Raw genomic sequence first — 18,094 nt, 5'->3', positions numbered from 1 at the left:
AAAATAAAATCAACCAACTGAAAAAGGAATCCAACTCATTTTAAAATTCAGATCAACCAACTGGAAAGGGGATGTAGCAACAAAAAAGTAAAAATAATGAACTAGAAAGTAAACATAAAAACTAATTGATGAACAGAAAACCTTAAAAATTACAAATGGAAAAAATAGAAACCAAGATCTATCAAACAAAATCAAAAGGTTGAAAAAACTAGAGAAATGTAAAGTATCTCTTAGGAAAAGCAAATGACCTAGAAATAGATCCAGAAGAGATAATTTAAGAATTACTGCACTTGAAAGCCTAGATCCAAAAAAAACCCTACAAATGTCTTTCAGGAAATTATCAGGGAAAACTGTCCCAATGTATTAGATCAAGGACAAAAATCATTATTGAAAAAATACACAGAACACCTCCAGAAAGAGACCCCCAGCATAAAAACTCCAAATTCCAAACTCCAAACTCCATCCAAATTCCAGAATTCTCAAATAAAGGAGAAAATACTGTAAGCAGCCCAAAAGAAATAATCTAAGAACAGAGGAAGCAAAATCAGAATTAGATAGGACTTATCAGTTTCAACATTAAAGGATTAGAAGTCCTGGAATATATTTCATTGGGCCAGAGGGCCTTGATTACAATCATGAATTTATTTTCTTGTAAAATTTAGTATATTCTATTAGATAAAAAAAATGCATCTTCACAAAGATCAATTAATTCAATCTTCAAGTATAAAAACTCAAGAGATACATAAAAAGGTTAAAACAAGAGGAATAAAAAAACAAATGTTAGTCAAGAACATTAAACTGTATATGTCCCTATGAGGGAAAGATAACACTTCAGACTCTTAAGAATTTTGTCTCTTAGATTAGTGAAAGGGTCGAATATAGTTGAAGAGATTGTACCTAGAGAACATAAACATGGTTGGTTTTTGTCCATTCATAATCAAAGAAGACCAAAATGACCTCATTGTGTGACAGAAATTATTACATGTCCAACTGTTGCTGATCAGATCAATATTATCTCAGAATGCTCTACCACAGATTGGCTCAAATAATCCAGGTAGACACCTTGGGTGTTGTCACATTTCCTTTGAGCTACTTCAGTTATGTCTTGTTAATAGAACTCAAGATTTCTGGCCAAGATGGCAGAGAGAAGACAGGCACAATTCTAAAGTCTCCTGATCTTTCCCCATCTATGATATGAAACAAACTTCTTAACAGAAATCCCTTCCACAAATCCCAGAAAGAAAAGCCAGGAGAACGATCATCCTACCTCAAGATTTGTCTTCTGCAGCCTTGGGTGAGTCCATGCTCAGAAGGCAGATCAAGCCTGGATCAGCCAGATTAGCAGCTGAATTGGAGCCTGTGACCCTGAGGTCCCAAGAGATGAACCTGCTTGATCAGCAGTGGGGCTATACCATGAGGGCTTGAGTCAACTATGGAGCAGAGGCACCGGTGTTGGCACTGACCCTCTGCTGACAGGGCTGGGGGGTTGAGTTTCCAGTGGAGGAGAGCTGTGGACACCACCCTGGGATCCTCTGGTCTATGGAACTCTGAGTCCATGCCTCCATTGTGGCTGAGGCCTCTTTCTGAAACAAACAATTGCAAAATACTTCTGCCTCAGGCACAGGTGTGTGAGCAGAAGAACCAGCCCAGCTGACAATAGGGAGAGGGATAACCTCACCATTGACTGAAGGCAAAAAAATTCAAGAGCTCCAACTCCTCCCTTCAATCTAAGGGAGAAGGCCTCCATCAAGGTCACAGGACACTCCAGAGAAAACAACCAACACCTGTATTGGTCAGTTAGAGATATCGCACTCAGTGAGTAAAGCCTCTAGGGAGCTCAACACCAAACCCTTCTGAATCAGCCCCTCCCCAAGTCAAGGTCTTAGCAAAATGAAGAAAGGTCAGTGGAAAGGTGGATCCATAGAAAGATTCTTGGAAGGAAAAGACCCTAACTCAGACAGTCCGAGAACCTCTGAGGAGAATATGATCTGGTCTCCAATACAGAAAAACTTCTTTGAAGAAATAAGGAAGGAATTTAAAAATCAAACTGGAAAATTTGGGAGAGACAATTAATACCTTGCAACAAGAAAACAAATCATTAGAAAATACAATTGGTCAAATACAAAATGAGACAATCTGTCAGATCATCATTTGGGCAAATGCAAAAAGAAAATTACTCTTTTAATAGAACTCAACAACTGCTCTGATAAGGGCAACTTGTGATTGATTGATGGCTCTGTGCTGGTGTCTCCATGCCTTGCAATCACTTCTAAAGTTGTTAAGAGAGACCTTCAGTGTATCCCAATGTTTAGAGTACTTTAAGACTAAGCATAATTAAGTGAGATGTGACTTTTCTATATACTACCTAGAGGTTTGTAGTAGAATAGGGACAGATGGTGGAAGTATACTTAGAAGTTTGGACATAAAGAAATTAGGAAGTGACCTTGTCTTAATCCATATTTTAATTAACTAGAGTTTTAGAACCATAGTTGGGTGGCTAAAGGGATAGTGAGAAATAATGTACTCAATATTTCAGTTGAGGAGGGCTATTTGGCTAAGGTTTGTGTACTATGGAGATGGAGGAAGAGAGTATACTTAGAGAGACAGGATTTGCTTTGGTTATCATTGCAGAGAGTATGTATTATATAAATATTTCATGAAATGATTTAACTTTGCATGATGCTTTGGCTTATGAGAATGTATATCTATGAGATAGGAGATACTTGAAAAGGGGGCAAGGTATAAAGTGATTGTGATTTGATGTCATTCATGACTCTTGCAAAGTGTATTTCTAAGTAGACAGAAGAGGGGAGCTACTTAGTGACTATGAGACAGTGTTGTTTATCTATCAATTAATCAATTAAATTTGAGAACAGTACTTCTGTCAGTTCAGATAAAAGGAGTTTATTTTGACAAGGGAATGTCAGCTTAAGACAGACTTCAAACAATAGAAATATGAAAAGAAGGACTATACCAGGAGAATGCTAAGAAGTAGTGGATTAATAATATGAGGTAATGAAGCTCAAAGGTCTCTTAATAGAGGGAGGGAAAGAAGGGAGGTTGTAAACCTGAATAAATCCTATGCAATAGATTTGGCACAGAGAGGAAATAACATACATTCTAATTGAGTTTAAAAATCTATACTTCCCTACACATAAGTAGAAGGGGGAAAGGAAAGGAAAGAAAACAGAAGGGATTAATAAAAGAGAAGTTGAAGGCAAAAGTGAAAGTAAATTTAAAGTTAAAATTCAGAAGAAGAGTTAAAGGAGAAAAGAAGCAAAACATTGGTCAGGAGGAATAAGAGAAAAGGAAAGAGTAAAGTAAAAATGATGACAATAGCATGGAAGGAAAAATAAAATTAGTAATATTAACTGTAAATATGATGAGCTCTGCCATAAAATTGGAGAAGATAGAAGAATGGATTAATATCAAGTTACTAGAATATGTTACTATTAAGAAACACATTTGAAGCAAAAAGATACATACAAGGAAAGGTAAAATGTTGAAGCAAAATATATTATACATCAGGGGAATTAAAAAATAATCTGGAGTAGCAGTCCTACTCTCAGAAAAAGAAAAAGCCTAAATATATCTCATTAAAAGGGATAAAGAGAGAGGCTGCTAGGTGGCACAGTGGATAGAGCACCAGCCCTGGAGTCAGGAGGGAGTACCTGTGTTCAAAACCAGCCTCAGACACTTCATAATTTCCTAGCTATGTGACCCTGGCAAGTCACTTAACCCAATTTCCTTAAATAAATAAACAAAAGTTAAAGGGGATAAAGAAGGAAAACTACATACCCTTAAAAAGTACCATAAGAAATGAAGTTAAATCATTTTTAGACATATATGTACCTAGTGGAAATGTAATCAACTTTTTAGAGAAGAAAGTGATTGAATTGAAATGAGACATAGATGGCAAGATTATAATGAGGGGGGACCCCCCCAACCTCCCTCTCTCAGAATCATATAAATCTAATCACAACATAAACAATAAGAAAGTTAAGGAAGTGAATAAAATTTTAGAAAATGTAGATATATGATAGACCTCTGGAGAAAATTGAATAGGGATAGAAAATAATATAGCTATTCCTCTGGAGTTTATAGCACCTGTACCAAAATTGACCTTGTACTACAGCATAAAAATTTTACATTAAAATGTAGAAAGGAAGAAATAGTAAATGAAAACTTTTCAGATCATACAGAAAAATTACACATGATAAAGGACAATGGAAAGATAAATCAAAAATTAATTGGGAAACTAAATGACTGAGACTTCCAGGGCAGAACCAAGATGGTGTCACAAAGCTTATGTGCTCCTGGAGTCTTTCTCTACCAAAGATAAATGAAGCCTCTACTATGACATTCACAATACAGACCACCACCCCCCACAATGAAGGAAAAGAGAAAACTCAGATAAGTTTCCAAATGTAGACATCATGGAGGATCTTCTGTGTAAGTCTCTCTCTTTGGGGGAAAGGGGGAAGTAAATTTCAGAAGACAGGAAAGCTATGAAAGCCAGAAGGAGGCTTTTAGGCACAATGCAATCCAGGTCCTGACACCTTAATAATAGCAGATATCCCAGCAGCTAGATAGCAAGCCAGCAGGGAGTATCCCAGGCACAAATGAAGTATGAACCCTGAGAGCACTGGGGTAAAGGAGAAGATTGGTTGAGAATAATTTTCTGATAAGTCAGAACCTAGACATAAAGGAGTAAAGGGCCTGGAAACGCTTGTACTGCATAGGTAACATCTTGGTCAACAAGAAGTCAGTGATCAGCCCCCAGGCCCAGCAAATAAAAGCATAGATCTATACTCCATATAACCCAGCAGGAAAACTCCAACAGCAAAAATGAACAAAAATGCTAAAAGAGTACTCACTAAAGAAAAATGTTTCATAGATAAAGATGACAACAATATCATGTCTGAAAAAGAAAGCAACAAAAAATTACTCACAGGAGAAGTATCAAAACAGTCTGTAAATTGGACTCAAATACAAAATTTTTATCAAAGACTTTAAAAGGAATTTAAAAACCAAAGAAGAGAGGAAAAAGAAAAATGGAAAAAAGAAATGAAAGTCATGCAGGAAAATTGTGACATGTTGACTAAAGTAATCAACTCCATTAAAAGAAAAAATAACAAACTGGAAAGTGAAACAGGCTTCCATCAAACAAAATTAAAAGGCTGAAAAACTTGAAGAAAATGTAAAGTACCTTCTAGGGAAAATGGAATGACCTGGAAAACAGGTCAAAGAGAGAATCTATGAATCACTGGATTACTAGAAAACCTGGACCAACAGAAGGTCCTGGAAAACATCACACAGGAAAATTATAAGAGAAAAACTGCCCCAACCTACTAGAAAGATAAGAATAAAACAATTGAAAAAATCCACAGTAACCCTCCAGAAAGAGACCCCAGGATTAAAAACTTCAAGGGTTATATAGCCAAACTACAGAGCCCTCAAATAAAATAGAGAATATTGTAAACAGTAAAAAGAAACAATTCATATACAAAGGGAACACAATCAGACTAACACAGGACCTATCATCCTCAACAATGAAGGATGAGAAGAACTGGAATGACATATTTCAGAGAGCTAAGGACCTAGGATTTCAACCCAGAATGTACAATCCTGCAAAATTCAGCATATACTGGAAAAAATATGGCTGTTCAATGAAATACAGGACTTCCAGAACTTCCTGACACAAAGAACAGAACTGAACAAAGAATATAATCACTAAACATTGGACTGAAGAGTTACATAAAAGAGGAGGAAATGAAAAAGGGAACTGACAGGAAAAAATGTTTTAAACAAATGTTGGTCCCTAAAAGGGAAGATATAAGAATTCTAATTCTTTAGAACTTTACTTCTCTAAGGAATATTAGAGGGTAGAATATAATTGAAGAGAATTAACCTAGAAGATAGGGTTATAATTGGGTCTTGTCTCTCAATTGAAGAAGTTCAAGATCACAACACTATGTTTGAGACAAAAAGCCCTGGGGGAAAAAAAAAGCTGGAATGTTAACTTCAACTTAAGTGTCTCATTGTACCATTACTCAAATCACAAGAAGTTAAGCACCTTGTCTAATGAGGGCATCAGGGCATCATAAGCTCTGAGGACCTGAGACAATGTCTGTCATTTGCAATCATTTTTAAAGTACTCAGTTAGACCTCTAGAGCCTCCCATTACTTGGAGGTCTTCAGGATTCTTTCAGTTAATTAGATCAGCATCTGTTGCTTCACTTAACAAGGGGTTAAGTAATTGGGGGGGGGGGTGAGAGAGAATTTATCTTAGTTTACTTAACAAGGTGTTAACTATCCAGGTGTGGTGGAGTAAAGTGTGAAAGAAATAGTTCAAGAAATGGTTGTGGCTTTGGAAGATACTTTTGCTCATGAAGAGAATTGGAGAGCACTTGAAAGATACTTGAAAACGGGGTAATGTAAAAAAAAGATTATAATTACAATTTGATGCAATTTGAATCAATGCTGCTAATCAAGCAATCAAGTAAAAAATATGTGGTGATATCTTGATAACAATAGGAGCTTATCAAGCAATCAAATAATCAGACTGAGTTTGATGATTCTGATTAATAATATTAAAGCACCAAGGAAAGAGGAACAAAGATTTATAATTTTAGATGGAAAGATGGGAGAATTTGAATGCTGAGCAAATTCTATTCAATAGATTTAGCTCAGTGAGGGAAGAAGATACATTCCCACTTGGATTTAAAATCCACCTTAATCTACTGGGGGGGGGGGGGCACAGTGCAATCCAGGTTCTGACAGCTTAATCATAACAGAGGGCCCAACAGCTAGTGAGCCAGCAGGGAGGATCCCAATCCCAAACAAAGTCTGAAACTTGAGAGCATTGGGTTGAAATACAGGAGTGGATTGGGAACAGTTCTCAGTTAAGTAAGAATCTGGACAAAAACTTCTGGAAAGGCAAGGCCTGTACAATCTATAGGAATGATAAGGGAAGATAGAATTGATAAGGAAAGGGAATGTATTAGTGAAAATAAACTGAAAGTTTAATTCCTAAAAGTAAAGTCAAAGGGAAAAATAGTAAAATTTTAGTGAGGAAGAAAAAGAGAAAAGGAAAGAGATAAATATAAGTGGAGAAAGTTAGCATGGAGGGAAATACAGAACTGGTCATTCTAACTGTAAATGTGAATGGGATAAACTGTGCCATAAAATGGAAATGGAGAGCAGAATCCATTAAAAACCAGAATCCTACAATATATTGTTTACAAGAAACACATCTGAAGCAGAGAGATAAACACTGGGTAAAGGAAAAGGTTGGAGCAAAATATATTATGCCTCAGAGGAAATTAAAAAAATCTGGGGTAGTGATCCTAACCTCAGTCAAAGTAAAAGAAAAAAATCAATTTTATTAAAAGGGATAAGGAAGGAAACCACATCTTCTTAAAAGTCACCATTGGTAATGAAGTCATATCATTAGTAAACATGTATGCACCTAATGGTATAACATCCAGATTCTTGTAAGAAAAGCTGAGTGAATTACAAGGAAAAAAGGAAAGCAAAACTTTAATAATGTGAGACCTCAATTTCTCTCTTTTAGAAATAGATAATTCTAACATGAAAATAAACAAGAAAGAAGTTAAGAAGCTGAATGAAATCTTAAAAAACTTAGATATAATAGACCACTGGACAAAACTTATTGGGGATAGAAAAGAATACACCTTTTTCTCGGAATAAAATTACACCTTCACCAAAATTGACCAAGGCACAAAAAACCTTAAAATCAAATGCAGAAAGGCAAAAATGATAGATACATAGTTCCCAGACCATGTTGCAATAAAAATTACATGTAATAAGGAGTCAGGGAAAGATAAACCAAGAATTAATTGAAAATTAAATAACTTTATCTTAAATAATAGGTAGGTCAAACAGCAAATAATAGAAATAATCAATAATTATATCCAAGAAAAAAGATAATAATGAGGCATCATACCAAAATTTATTGGATGCAGCTAAAGTAGCTTTGGGGGGGGGAAATTTATATCTCTAAATGCCTATATGAATAAAATGGAGAGATTATCAATGAATTGGATATGCAACTAAAAAAGCAAGAATAAGAACAAATTGAACAACCCTAATTAAATACCAAATTTAAAATTCTGAAAATCAAGAGAAAAATTAATAAAAACAAAAGCAAAAAAAACCCTATTGATCTACAAATAAAACTAAGAGTTGATTTTAGGAAAAAGGCAATAAAATAGATAAACCTCTGACTAATCTTATTTTTAAAAGAAGATAACCAAATTACCGGTATCAAAAATGAAAAGGGGGAACTAGCCAACAATGAGGAAGAAATTAAAGAGATAATTTTGAGCTAATTTGCTTAACAATATATCAAGAAATTGCACAATTTGAGTGAAATGGATGAATATTTATAAAAATGAAAACTGCCAGCTGAACAGAAGAGGAAATAAATTAATTAAATAACCCCATTTCAGAAAGAGAAATAGAAGAAACCATCAATAAGCTCCATAAGAAAAAGTTTCCAGGTCCAGATGAATTTACAAGTGAATTTTACCACTTAAGGAAAAATTCATTCCTATTCTAAATAAGGTATTTTTTAAAAAATGGAGAGGAAGGACTTCTGCCAAACTCCTTTTCTGAGACCAACACGGTGCTGATCCATAAGCCAGGGAGAACCAAAACAGACAAGAAAAGTATAGCTCAATCTCTTTAATGAATATTGACACAAAAATCTTAAATAATATTTAGCAATGAGACTAGAGAAAGTCATTACCAGGATAATACACCATCATCAGGTTGGATTTATAGTAGGAAGTCAGGGGATGGTTCAACCTTAGGAAAACACTCAACATAAATAAACATATCAATATGAAAACCAACAGAAACTATATGATTATCTCAATAGATGCTTTACCTCTGATAAAATACAACATTCATTCCTATTAAAAATACTAGAAAATGTAGTGATAAATGAAGTTTCCTTAACATAATGAATAGTATCTATCTAAAACCACCAATACATATTATACTTAATGGGAATAAACTCAGAAGCATTTCTAATAAATTCAGGGGTGAAAACAAGGATGCCAATTATGATTACTATTCAATATAGTATTGGAAATGCCATTAGTATCATTAAGAGAAGAAAAAGAAATTAAAGCAATCAGAATTAATGAGGAAGCAAAACTTTCACTCTTTGCACATGATATGATGATATACTTAGAGAAGTCAAGAAAATCATTTTAAAAATTCCTTGAAACAACAAATTCAGCAAAGTTGCAGGATATAAAATAAACCCACATAAACCATCAGCATTCCTATATATGAACATCAAAGCCCAAGTACAAGATATAGAAAGACAAATTCTACCTTAAAATAACTGTAGACAACATTAAATACTTGGAAACCTACCTCCCAAGACAAAACCAGAAACTGTAGGAACACAATTATAAAGCTCTCCTCATTCACTCAAATAAAGTCTGTTCTAAAGAATTGGACAAATGTCAAATGCTCATGGTTAGGTTCAGCTAATATAATAAAAATGACAATTCTATCAAAGTCAAATTACTTATTCAATCAAAATTACCCAGCTAGAAAAAATAGTAACAAAATTCATCTGGAGCAACAAAAGGGCTAGAATAGCAAGGAAAATTTGATGAAAAAAAATGTAAATGAAGATGGCATAGCTCTACCAGATCTCAAACTATACTATAAAATAGCAGTCATGAAAACTGACTGCTTCTGGTTAAGGAAGAGAGTAATAGATCAGTGGATTAGGATAGGTTCAAAAGAAACTGCAGTAAATGATTACTGCAATCTACTATTTGACAATCCCAATGAAATCAGCTTCTGGGATAAGAACTCACTATTTGAAAAAAATTGTTGGGAAAACTGGAAAATCATATGGAAAAAACTAGGCATAGGTCCACATTTCGCACCCTGTACAAAAAAAAAATGAAAATGGGTTCAGGAAATACTCTATCTAACCTATACAAAAGTAATAAATTTGTGACCAAACAAGAATTACAGTACATTGTAAGCTGCAAAATGAATGATTTTGGCTATAGTAAATTAAAAAAGGTTTTGCACTAATAAAATCAATGCTGCCAAAATTAGAAGAAAAGCAGAAAGCTGGGAAACAAACTTCACAACCAGGAGCTCTGATAAAGGTGTTATTTCTAAATATATAGAGCATTGTATCAAATTTATAAGGTCACATGCCATTACCCAGCTGACAGTCAAAGGATATGAACACTTTTCAAATGAAGAAATTAAAGCTATATATAATAATATGAAAAAATTATCCAAATCACTATTGATTAGATTAATGCAAACTAAAAAAAAAACAATGAGGTATCATTTCACACCTATTAGATTAGCCCAGATGAGAAAAAGTGAAAATGATCAGTATTGGAGAGGTTGTGGGAAGACTGATACTTTGATGCATTTCTTATGGAGTTGTGAGCAGATCCAACCATTCTGTAGAGCAATTTGGAACTATCCCCAAAGAGCAATAAAACTGTTCATATCCTTTGACCTAGCAACACTAATTCTAGGACTATGTCCAGAGAACATTGTAAAAAATGGGAAAAGTCCTACATGTTCCAAAATATTCATAGTTGCTCTTTTTGTAGTGGCAAAGAACTGGAAACTGAGGGGATGCCTATTAATTGGGGAATCACTAAACAAGTTATGGTATATGAATATCATGGAATATTATTGTTCTATAAGAAGCTGTAAATGGTTGTACTCTAGGAAAACATGGAATGACTTATGGGGTCTGATTCTGAGAGAAGGGAGAAAAGTGAAGAGAACAATGTATACATCAACAATATTGTGAGATGAACAACCTTGATGGATGCAACTATTCCTGACAGTCCAGAGACCTTGGACAACTGCATTAGACTGGATATGGACTATATTATTCTCAAGCAAAAAAAAAACAAAGCACTCCTAACAAATCTGATGAACACTTTATAAAAAGTACCTCTTATGTATCTCTTTTTCTTAATCCTAATTCCTCAAGCCAAAAATTAATTATTTGTAGATATGTTTAATAAAACTTTCCTGTAAAATGCTAACCTGACTTTTGCCAACTGAGGGGAAGGATGGAGGGAAATTCTGTACCTTGGAAATATGCATGTATAAATGGATGAACATTAAAAAAAGGTTTAAAAAAGAAACTAAATGACAATTTAAAGGACAGGGTGGCTCAAAAAACAATTTATAGAAATTATCATTTCATTCAAGAAAATGATAACAATGAGACTCACACAAAAATTTATGGAATGCAGTCAAAACAGTTTGGGGGAAATTTATATCTCTAAATACTTGCATGATTAAAATAGAGAAAGAGGAGATCAATGAATTGGATATAGAACTAAAAGAAGCCAGAAAATGAACAAATTAAATATCTTCAATTAAAAGTCAATTCAGAAATTCTAAAAATCAAAGTAAAGAAAGATTTCTGGTCATGATAGAGGGAAGAAAATAGGCACTGTGCTAAGGTCCCTTGGTTGCCACTCAGAAATAATATGAAACAAAACTCTTGTTTGTTTTTTGTTAGGTTTTTGCAAGGCAATGGGGTTATGAGGCTTGTCCAAGGCCACACAGCTAGATAATTATTGTGTCTGAGGCCGGATTTGAACTCAGGTACTCATGACTCCAGGGCTGGCACTCTATCCAATGCGCTACCTAGCTGCCCCTGAAACAAAACTCAAAACAGAAATCTGATAGACAGAACCCAGCAAAAGAAGCTAGGAGAAGAACATCTACCTCAAGGTCTGTCTTCAGGGATCCAGGGTGAGCCAGGGTGGAGAGCAGAGTGACTGCCAGAAGGGGTGAGAGCTGGACCAGCCTAGGATCAGTCATTGATTGTGGAAGCCACAGTCTGGATGTCAACTGGACACAGAGGCATTGGCTGTAGGACTGATTGTCTGGGACTTGCCAGCAGGACGGGAGGGTTAGTTCCAGTGAAGGAGATTTGCCGACATTGATCACCTGGGTCTGGAGGACCTCACACTCCATATTTTTCATTTCAGTTGAATGCTCTTCCCATAACAAACACAGTAATATCCCACCTCCCATCCAGGCTCAGGTGTGGGCAGCAGAGCTCCCTCAGCTGTGAATAGGGAGAGTAATTATCTCGCTACAGGACATAATCCACATTATTCAAAGATAAAAGTATCCAGCAACTCTCCCAAACCCTCCAGGCCAAGGGAAATGGCCTCAAATCAATGTAACAGACAATTCAGAGAAAGCAATAAGCACCCCCTACTGCCAGCCCTGGTGGAGTTATAAACTAAGTGAGCAAAGCCTCTAGCACCTTCTGCTGCCCAGCCCACTTGGAGTTACTAAGGCAAATGAGCATAGCCTCTAGCCCCTCCTACTGGCCAACCCACTTTAAACTGAGTGAGTAAAGCCTCTAGAGATTCCAACATCAAACCTCTGTGAATCATTCCCACCCCCAATACAAGATCTTATGAGAATGAAGAAAGGACAACTGAAAGGGGGGTTCCATAGAAAAATTCCTAGAAGGTAAAGACCTTAACTCAGTGATATCTAGAACCTCTAAGGAGAATGTGATTTGACCTCCAGCACAGAAAGACTTCCTTTAAGAAATGAGAAGGGAGTTTAAAAATCAGTTGGAAAATTTGGGAAAGAAACCCAAGAGAAGATTAACACCTTGCAACAAGAAAACAAATCCTTGGAAAATACAATCAGAAAAATGCAGAAAGAAAATAATTCTCTATCAATAACAACTCTTTCAAAAATAGAATTGCTCAATTGGAAAAGGAGTTGCAAAAGGTAAATGAAGAAAATCAATTCCCCAAAAAAAGATTGGAGTCTGTGGAAACGAATGACTTCTTGAGACAATAAGAATCTGTTAAACAAAATCAAAAAATTGAAAAAATAGAAGATAATATAAAATATCTCATGAGAAAATCTGCTGACCTAGAGAATAGAAGTCATAGGGGCATGTTAAGAATTATTAGTCTCCCTGAAAATATTGAGAAAAAAAAATTGAGAATAGCCAAATCACTCACAGTTAGTTCTTCACTGAACAATATTTCTGTTACTATGTACAACATTCTCCTGGTTCTGTTCACTTCACTATTTATAAGTTCATGTCTTTCCAGATTATTTTGACATCATCCTATTTGACATTTCTTATAGCATAATAATATTCCATTACAATCATATAATGTAGTTTCTTTAGTCATTCCCCAACTGATGGACATATCTTTGATTTACTGTTTTTATCCACCACAAAAAGAGCCATCTTGACACTGGAGGCAGTTTGAGGAAGTAAGTCTCTGAAACTCTCCTAAATTTCTCCAAACAACTGGAAAATCATCTCAGAATTCATTTAGAAGAGTAAAAGCAGTTTATCAGCAAAATAGGAAGGATTTAACTTTCTAGGGTAGGAGAATGTCTAGTTTCAAGAAAAGTTGCAGCAGTAAATCTTTCCGTAGGGGGCCAGCAACAAGGATTCATGATTGGGGAAATCCATCAGTGAAACTCCAACCTCCTACAAACCAGTAGCTCCTTAGGCAATTGAGCAGTTGGTATAGCCTAGCAAAGCTCCACCAATAGCTCCCAAAATAGAAAAAGTCACCAGTTATATCTTGATTCCACTTTTAACCTCCTTCCTTGGGTCAGTCTAATAGCAAGACTCTGTCCCTGAGACATACCAGAAGAGTGGCTTTGTTTCCATAGCAACCCAGCAGCAGGGCCCTACCCTGAGGTTGATCAGTAAGAAGATCACTCCTCTAGGGCTAGCCACCAAAAAAGTCTCAGTATAACAACCCAGAAACAAGGCCCTAACCCTGAAGAAGGTCAGCACTAAACCCTGTACTCCATGGAAACCAACTGCTTAGGCCCAGTCCAAAATACAAGCCAGAAGGAAAAAAATTACTCTCCACAGAAAGCAAGCAGCCAGTAGTAAAAGCCAAAGTTCCTGTACTAAATGACTTGGTAATTGCAAGATCAGATCTGACCTCTAACATAAAAATATCAAGTCACAAAAAAAAGACAAAAAAATGAGCTCTAAACAACAACAAAAAACATAAAACTTGGCTATAGAAAGTAATTATGGTTATGGGGAGAATCAAGGCAAAAACTAAGAAGGGGACAAAGGCAACAAGATATCTATAGATGAATTCTCATAGTAAATTGCAGTTTGATCTCAGGAACAAAAAGAATTAAAGGAAGGGTTTAAAATAATTTGAAAAAGTGAATTAGAGGGACAGCTAGGTAGCACAGTGGATAAAGCACCGGCCCTGGAGTCAGAAGTACCTGGGTTCAAATACAGTCTCAGACACTTAATAATCACTTAGCTGTGTGGCCTTGGGCAAGCCACTTAATCCCATTTGCCTTGCAAAAAAAAAAACCCTAAAAAAAGTGAATTAGAGAAATAGAAGAAAAATTGGAAATGAAATTGTAGTAATGCAAAAGAATCTTTGGAAAAAGTCAAACAAATGAGAAAAGATATACAAAAATTTGCTGAAGGGAAAAAAAAAAAACTCACTAAAATGTAGAATTGAACAAAGGAAAAAGAAAGAACAAAAGCTTGTTGAAGGGGCAGCTAGGTGGCACAGTGGATAGAATACTGGCCCTGGGGTCAAGAGTACCTGAGTTCAAATCCCACCTCAGCCATTTAATAATTACCTAGCTGTGTGGCCTTGGGAAAGCCACTTAACCCCATTTGGCTTGCAAAAAAAAAAAAAAGCCCCCACAGTGTAGCCAGGCCCTCAAAAAAAGCTCATTGAAGAAAATAATTCCTTAAAATTAGATTTGATCAAGCAAAAGCTAATGAGTTTATTAGACATCAAGATGCAAAATCAAAAAATTAAATAGAAGAGAATGTGAGATTTTGGAAAATCAACTGACCTGCAAAGTGTATATAGGAGAGATAATAAATAATTATTGTGCTAAAAGCCAAGATCCAAAACAAAAAGCCTGGACACTATTCAAGAAACTGCCCTGATATATTAAAACCAGTGAGCAAAATAGAAATTAAAAGAATCCACCAATCATCACATGAAAAAAGATCTCAACATGAAAAATCCAAGGGAAATCTTGCCAAATTTCAGAGTTCCACAGATCAAGGAGAAAGCATTTCAAGCAGTCAAAAATAAATAATTCAAATATCATGGAGCTACAATAAGGACTACATAGAATTTTCCAGCTTCCATATTAAAGAACTAGAGAACTAGGAATATGAAATACTGGAAGTTGATGGAGTTAGAATTATAACCAAAAATCACTATAAAGCAAATATAAAAATTATCTTTCAGGAGAAAATAGACATTAAACAAAATACAGGATTTTCAAGCATTTATAATTCAAAAACCAGAGCTGATTTAAAAAAAAGAAACCTCCAAATAAAAGACAAGAAAAACATAAACAACTTTAAAAAGTCAGTAAAGGTGGCGGAGAGAAGACAGGCACAGTTCCAAAGTCTCCTTATCTTTCTCTATCTCTTATATGAAGCAAACCTCTTAACAGAAATTTGACCCACAAAACCCAGAAAGAAAAGCCAGGAGAAAGAACACGGATTTGTCTTCTGTAGCTTTGGGTGAGTTTGGGCCGGTGAGTCTGGGCTCAGAGGGCAGATCAGGCCCAGATCAGTCAGATTAGTGGCTGAATTGGAGCCTGGGAGTCTAAGGGCTGGAGAGATGGACCTGCTGGATCAGTGGTGGGGCTACACTGTGGGGGCTTGAGTCAACTAGTGTTGGTGATGACCCTCTGCAGTTTGCTGACAGGGCTGGGGAGAGAGTTCCCGAGCAGGAGAGCTGTGGACACCATCCCTGGGTGCCTTGGGTCTGAGGAACTGTGAATCCATGCCTCCAGCTGTGGCCCCTTCCCAGAACAAACATTTACAGACTACTTCTGCCTCAGGCTCAGGTGTGTGAACAGAAGAACCAGCCCAGCTGACAATAGGGAGAGGAATGACATCACCCCAGGGTAAAGCTCACCATTGATTGAAGGCAAAAGGATTCAATAGCTTCAATCCCTCCCTTCAAGGTAAGGGAGAAGGCTTCAATCAAGGTCACAGACACTCCAGAGAAAGCAACCAGCACCTCCTACTGGCCAGCCAGAGAAATTGCACTCAGTGAGTAAAGCCCCTAGGGGACCCAACACTAAACCCTGTGAACCAGCCCCTCCCCATCTCAAGGTCTTAACAAAATGAAGAGGGGTCAGTGGAAAGGTGAATCCATAGAAAAATTCTTGGGAGGAAAAGACCCTAACTCAGAGAGACCTGGAACCTTTGAGGAGAATATGATCTGGCCTCCAATACAGAAAGACTCTCTTGAAAAAATAAGAAGGGAGTTTAAAAATCAATTGGAAAATTTGGCAAAAAAAAAACAAAACAAGAGAAGATTAATACCTTGCAACAAGAAAACAAATTGATTACAAAATACAATTGGGGAGTGGCTAGGTGGCACAGTGGATAAAGTGGTGGCCCTGGAGTCACGAGGTTCAAATCTTGTCTCAGACACTTAATAACTACCTAGCTGTGTGGCCTTGGGCAAGCCACTTAACCCCATTTGCCTTGCAAAAACCTAAAATAATAATAATAATAATAACAATAATAATAAAAGATAATACAATTGGACAAATACAAAATGAGAAAAACTCAGATCCTCAAGCGGGCAAATGCAAAAAGAAAATAATTCTCTCAAAACTTCAAATGGTCAAATGGAAAGCTCTTTGAAAAGTAGAACTGACCAACTGGAAAAGGACAATGAAGAAAACTCCTCCCTAAATAAAAGAATGGAGTCTGCAGAAACTGATGATTTTGTGAAACAGCAAGAACCTGTCAAACAAAATCAAAAAATAGAAAAAATAAAAGAAAATGTAAAATACCTCATCAGCAAAACCACTGACCTTGAGAATAGGTCAAGAAAGGGCAACCTGAAAATTATTGGACTTCCTGGAAACATTGAAGAGGAGAAAAAAAAGCCTGGACTTAATATTACAGGATCTAGTGATGGAAAATTTCCCTGATATCATAGAAACAGAGGGCAAAGTAGTTATTGAAAGAATACTTCTTTCCCCTCCAGAAAAAGATCCTAAAATGAAAACACCAAATTCCAGAACTATCAGATAAAAGAGAAAATCCTGCAAACAGCCAGAAAAAAACAATTTAAATATCAAGGAATCACAGTAAAGATTACACAGGAACTGGCTGCATCAACATTAAGGGATCAATGGGCCTGGAAAGAGATATTTTGAAGAGCAAAGGAGCTTGGAATGCAGCCAAGAATCCACTATCCCACAAAGCTGAGCCTTCTCTTCCAGGGAAAAAGATGGACATTTAACGAATTGGAAGAATTCAAAAATCCCTGATGAAAAGACCAGAGCTAAATAAAAAATTTGGACATCAAACAGGAGGTTCAAGAGACACATGAAAAGGCAAAAAACAGGGGGTGGGGTATAAGGAAAAAAACTCCTATCCAACAAGTTGAAATTGGCTATATCCCAGCATGGGGGAAAAGATTCTCATAAATCTTGAGAATTATAACTCTAGGTTTATTTTTTTGCAAGGCAAATGGGGTTATGTGGCTTGCCGAAGGCCACACAGCTAGCTAATTATTAAGTGTCTGAGACCGGATTTGAACCCAGGTACTCTTAGACTCCAGGGCCAGTGCTTTATCCACTGCACTGCCTAGCCACCCCGAGAATTGTAACTCTAACAGAGAGAATATACCTAGTCAGAAGTGATGGACATTCAGGACTTATCCATGAGACTGCTATTCAATGGGATGTAACTGGCTTTAACCCCACTTGGGAGAAAGACTAATAACTCTTAAGAATTTTAACTCTATTAGATAGAGTTAGTTAGAAGTGATGGATGCTCAGAATTTTCTATGACTCAGATAGAATGATTTTTAAAAACACTACCTCCTTATAAAGGGGGGGAGGAAGGAGACAGGAGGAGGGAGGGGATTGAATGGGGTAAATCTCATTACATTAAGAGGTACAAAATACCTATGATAATAGAGGGGAAGAAGGGAGGAGATGAGAAACACCTGAATCTTCTACTCATCAGACTTGGCTTAAAGTCAATGTACACATACTTAGTTAA

This window comes from Macrotis lagotis, chromosome 5 (genome assembly GCF_037893015.1).
Source record: "Macrotis lagotis isolate mMagLag1 chromosome 5, bilby.v1.9.chrom.fasta, whole genome shotgun sequence".
In the NCBI taxonomy this organism is placed as follows: Eukaryota; Metazoa; Chordata; class Mammalia; order Peramelemorphia; family Peramelidae; genus Macrotis; species Macrotis lagotis.
Note: the sequence above shows the minus strand (reverse complement) of the source record.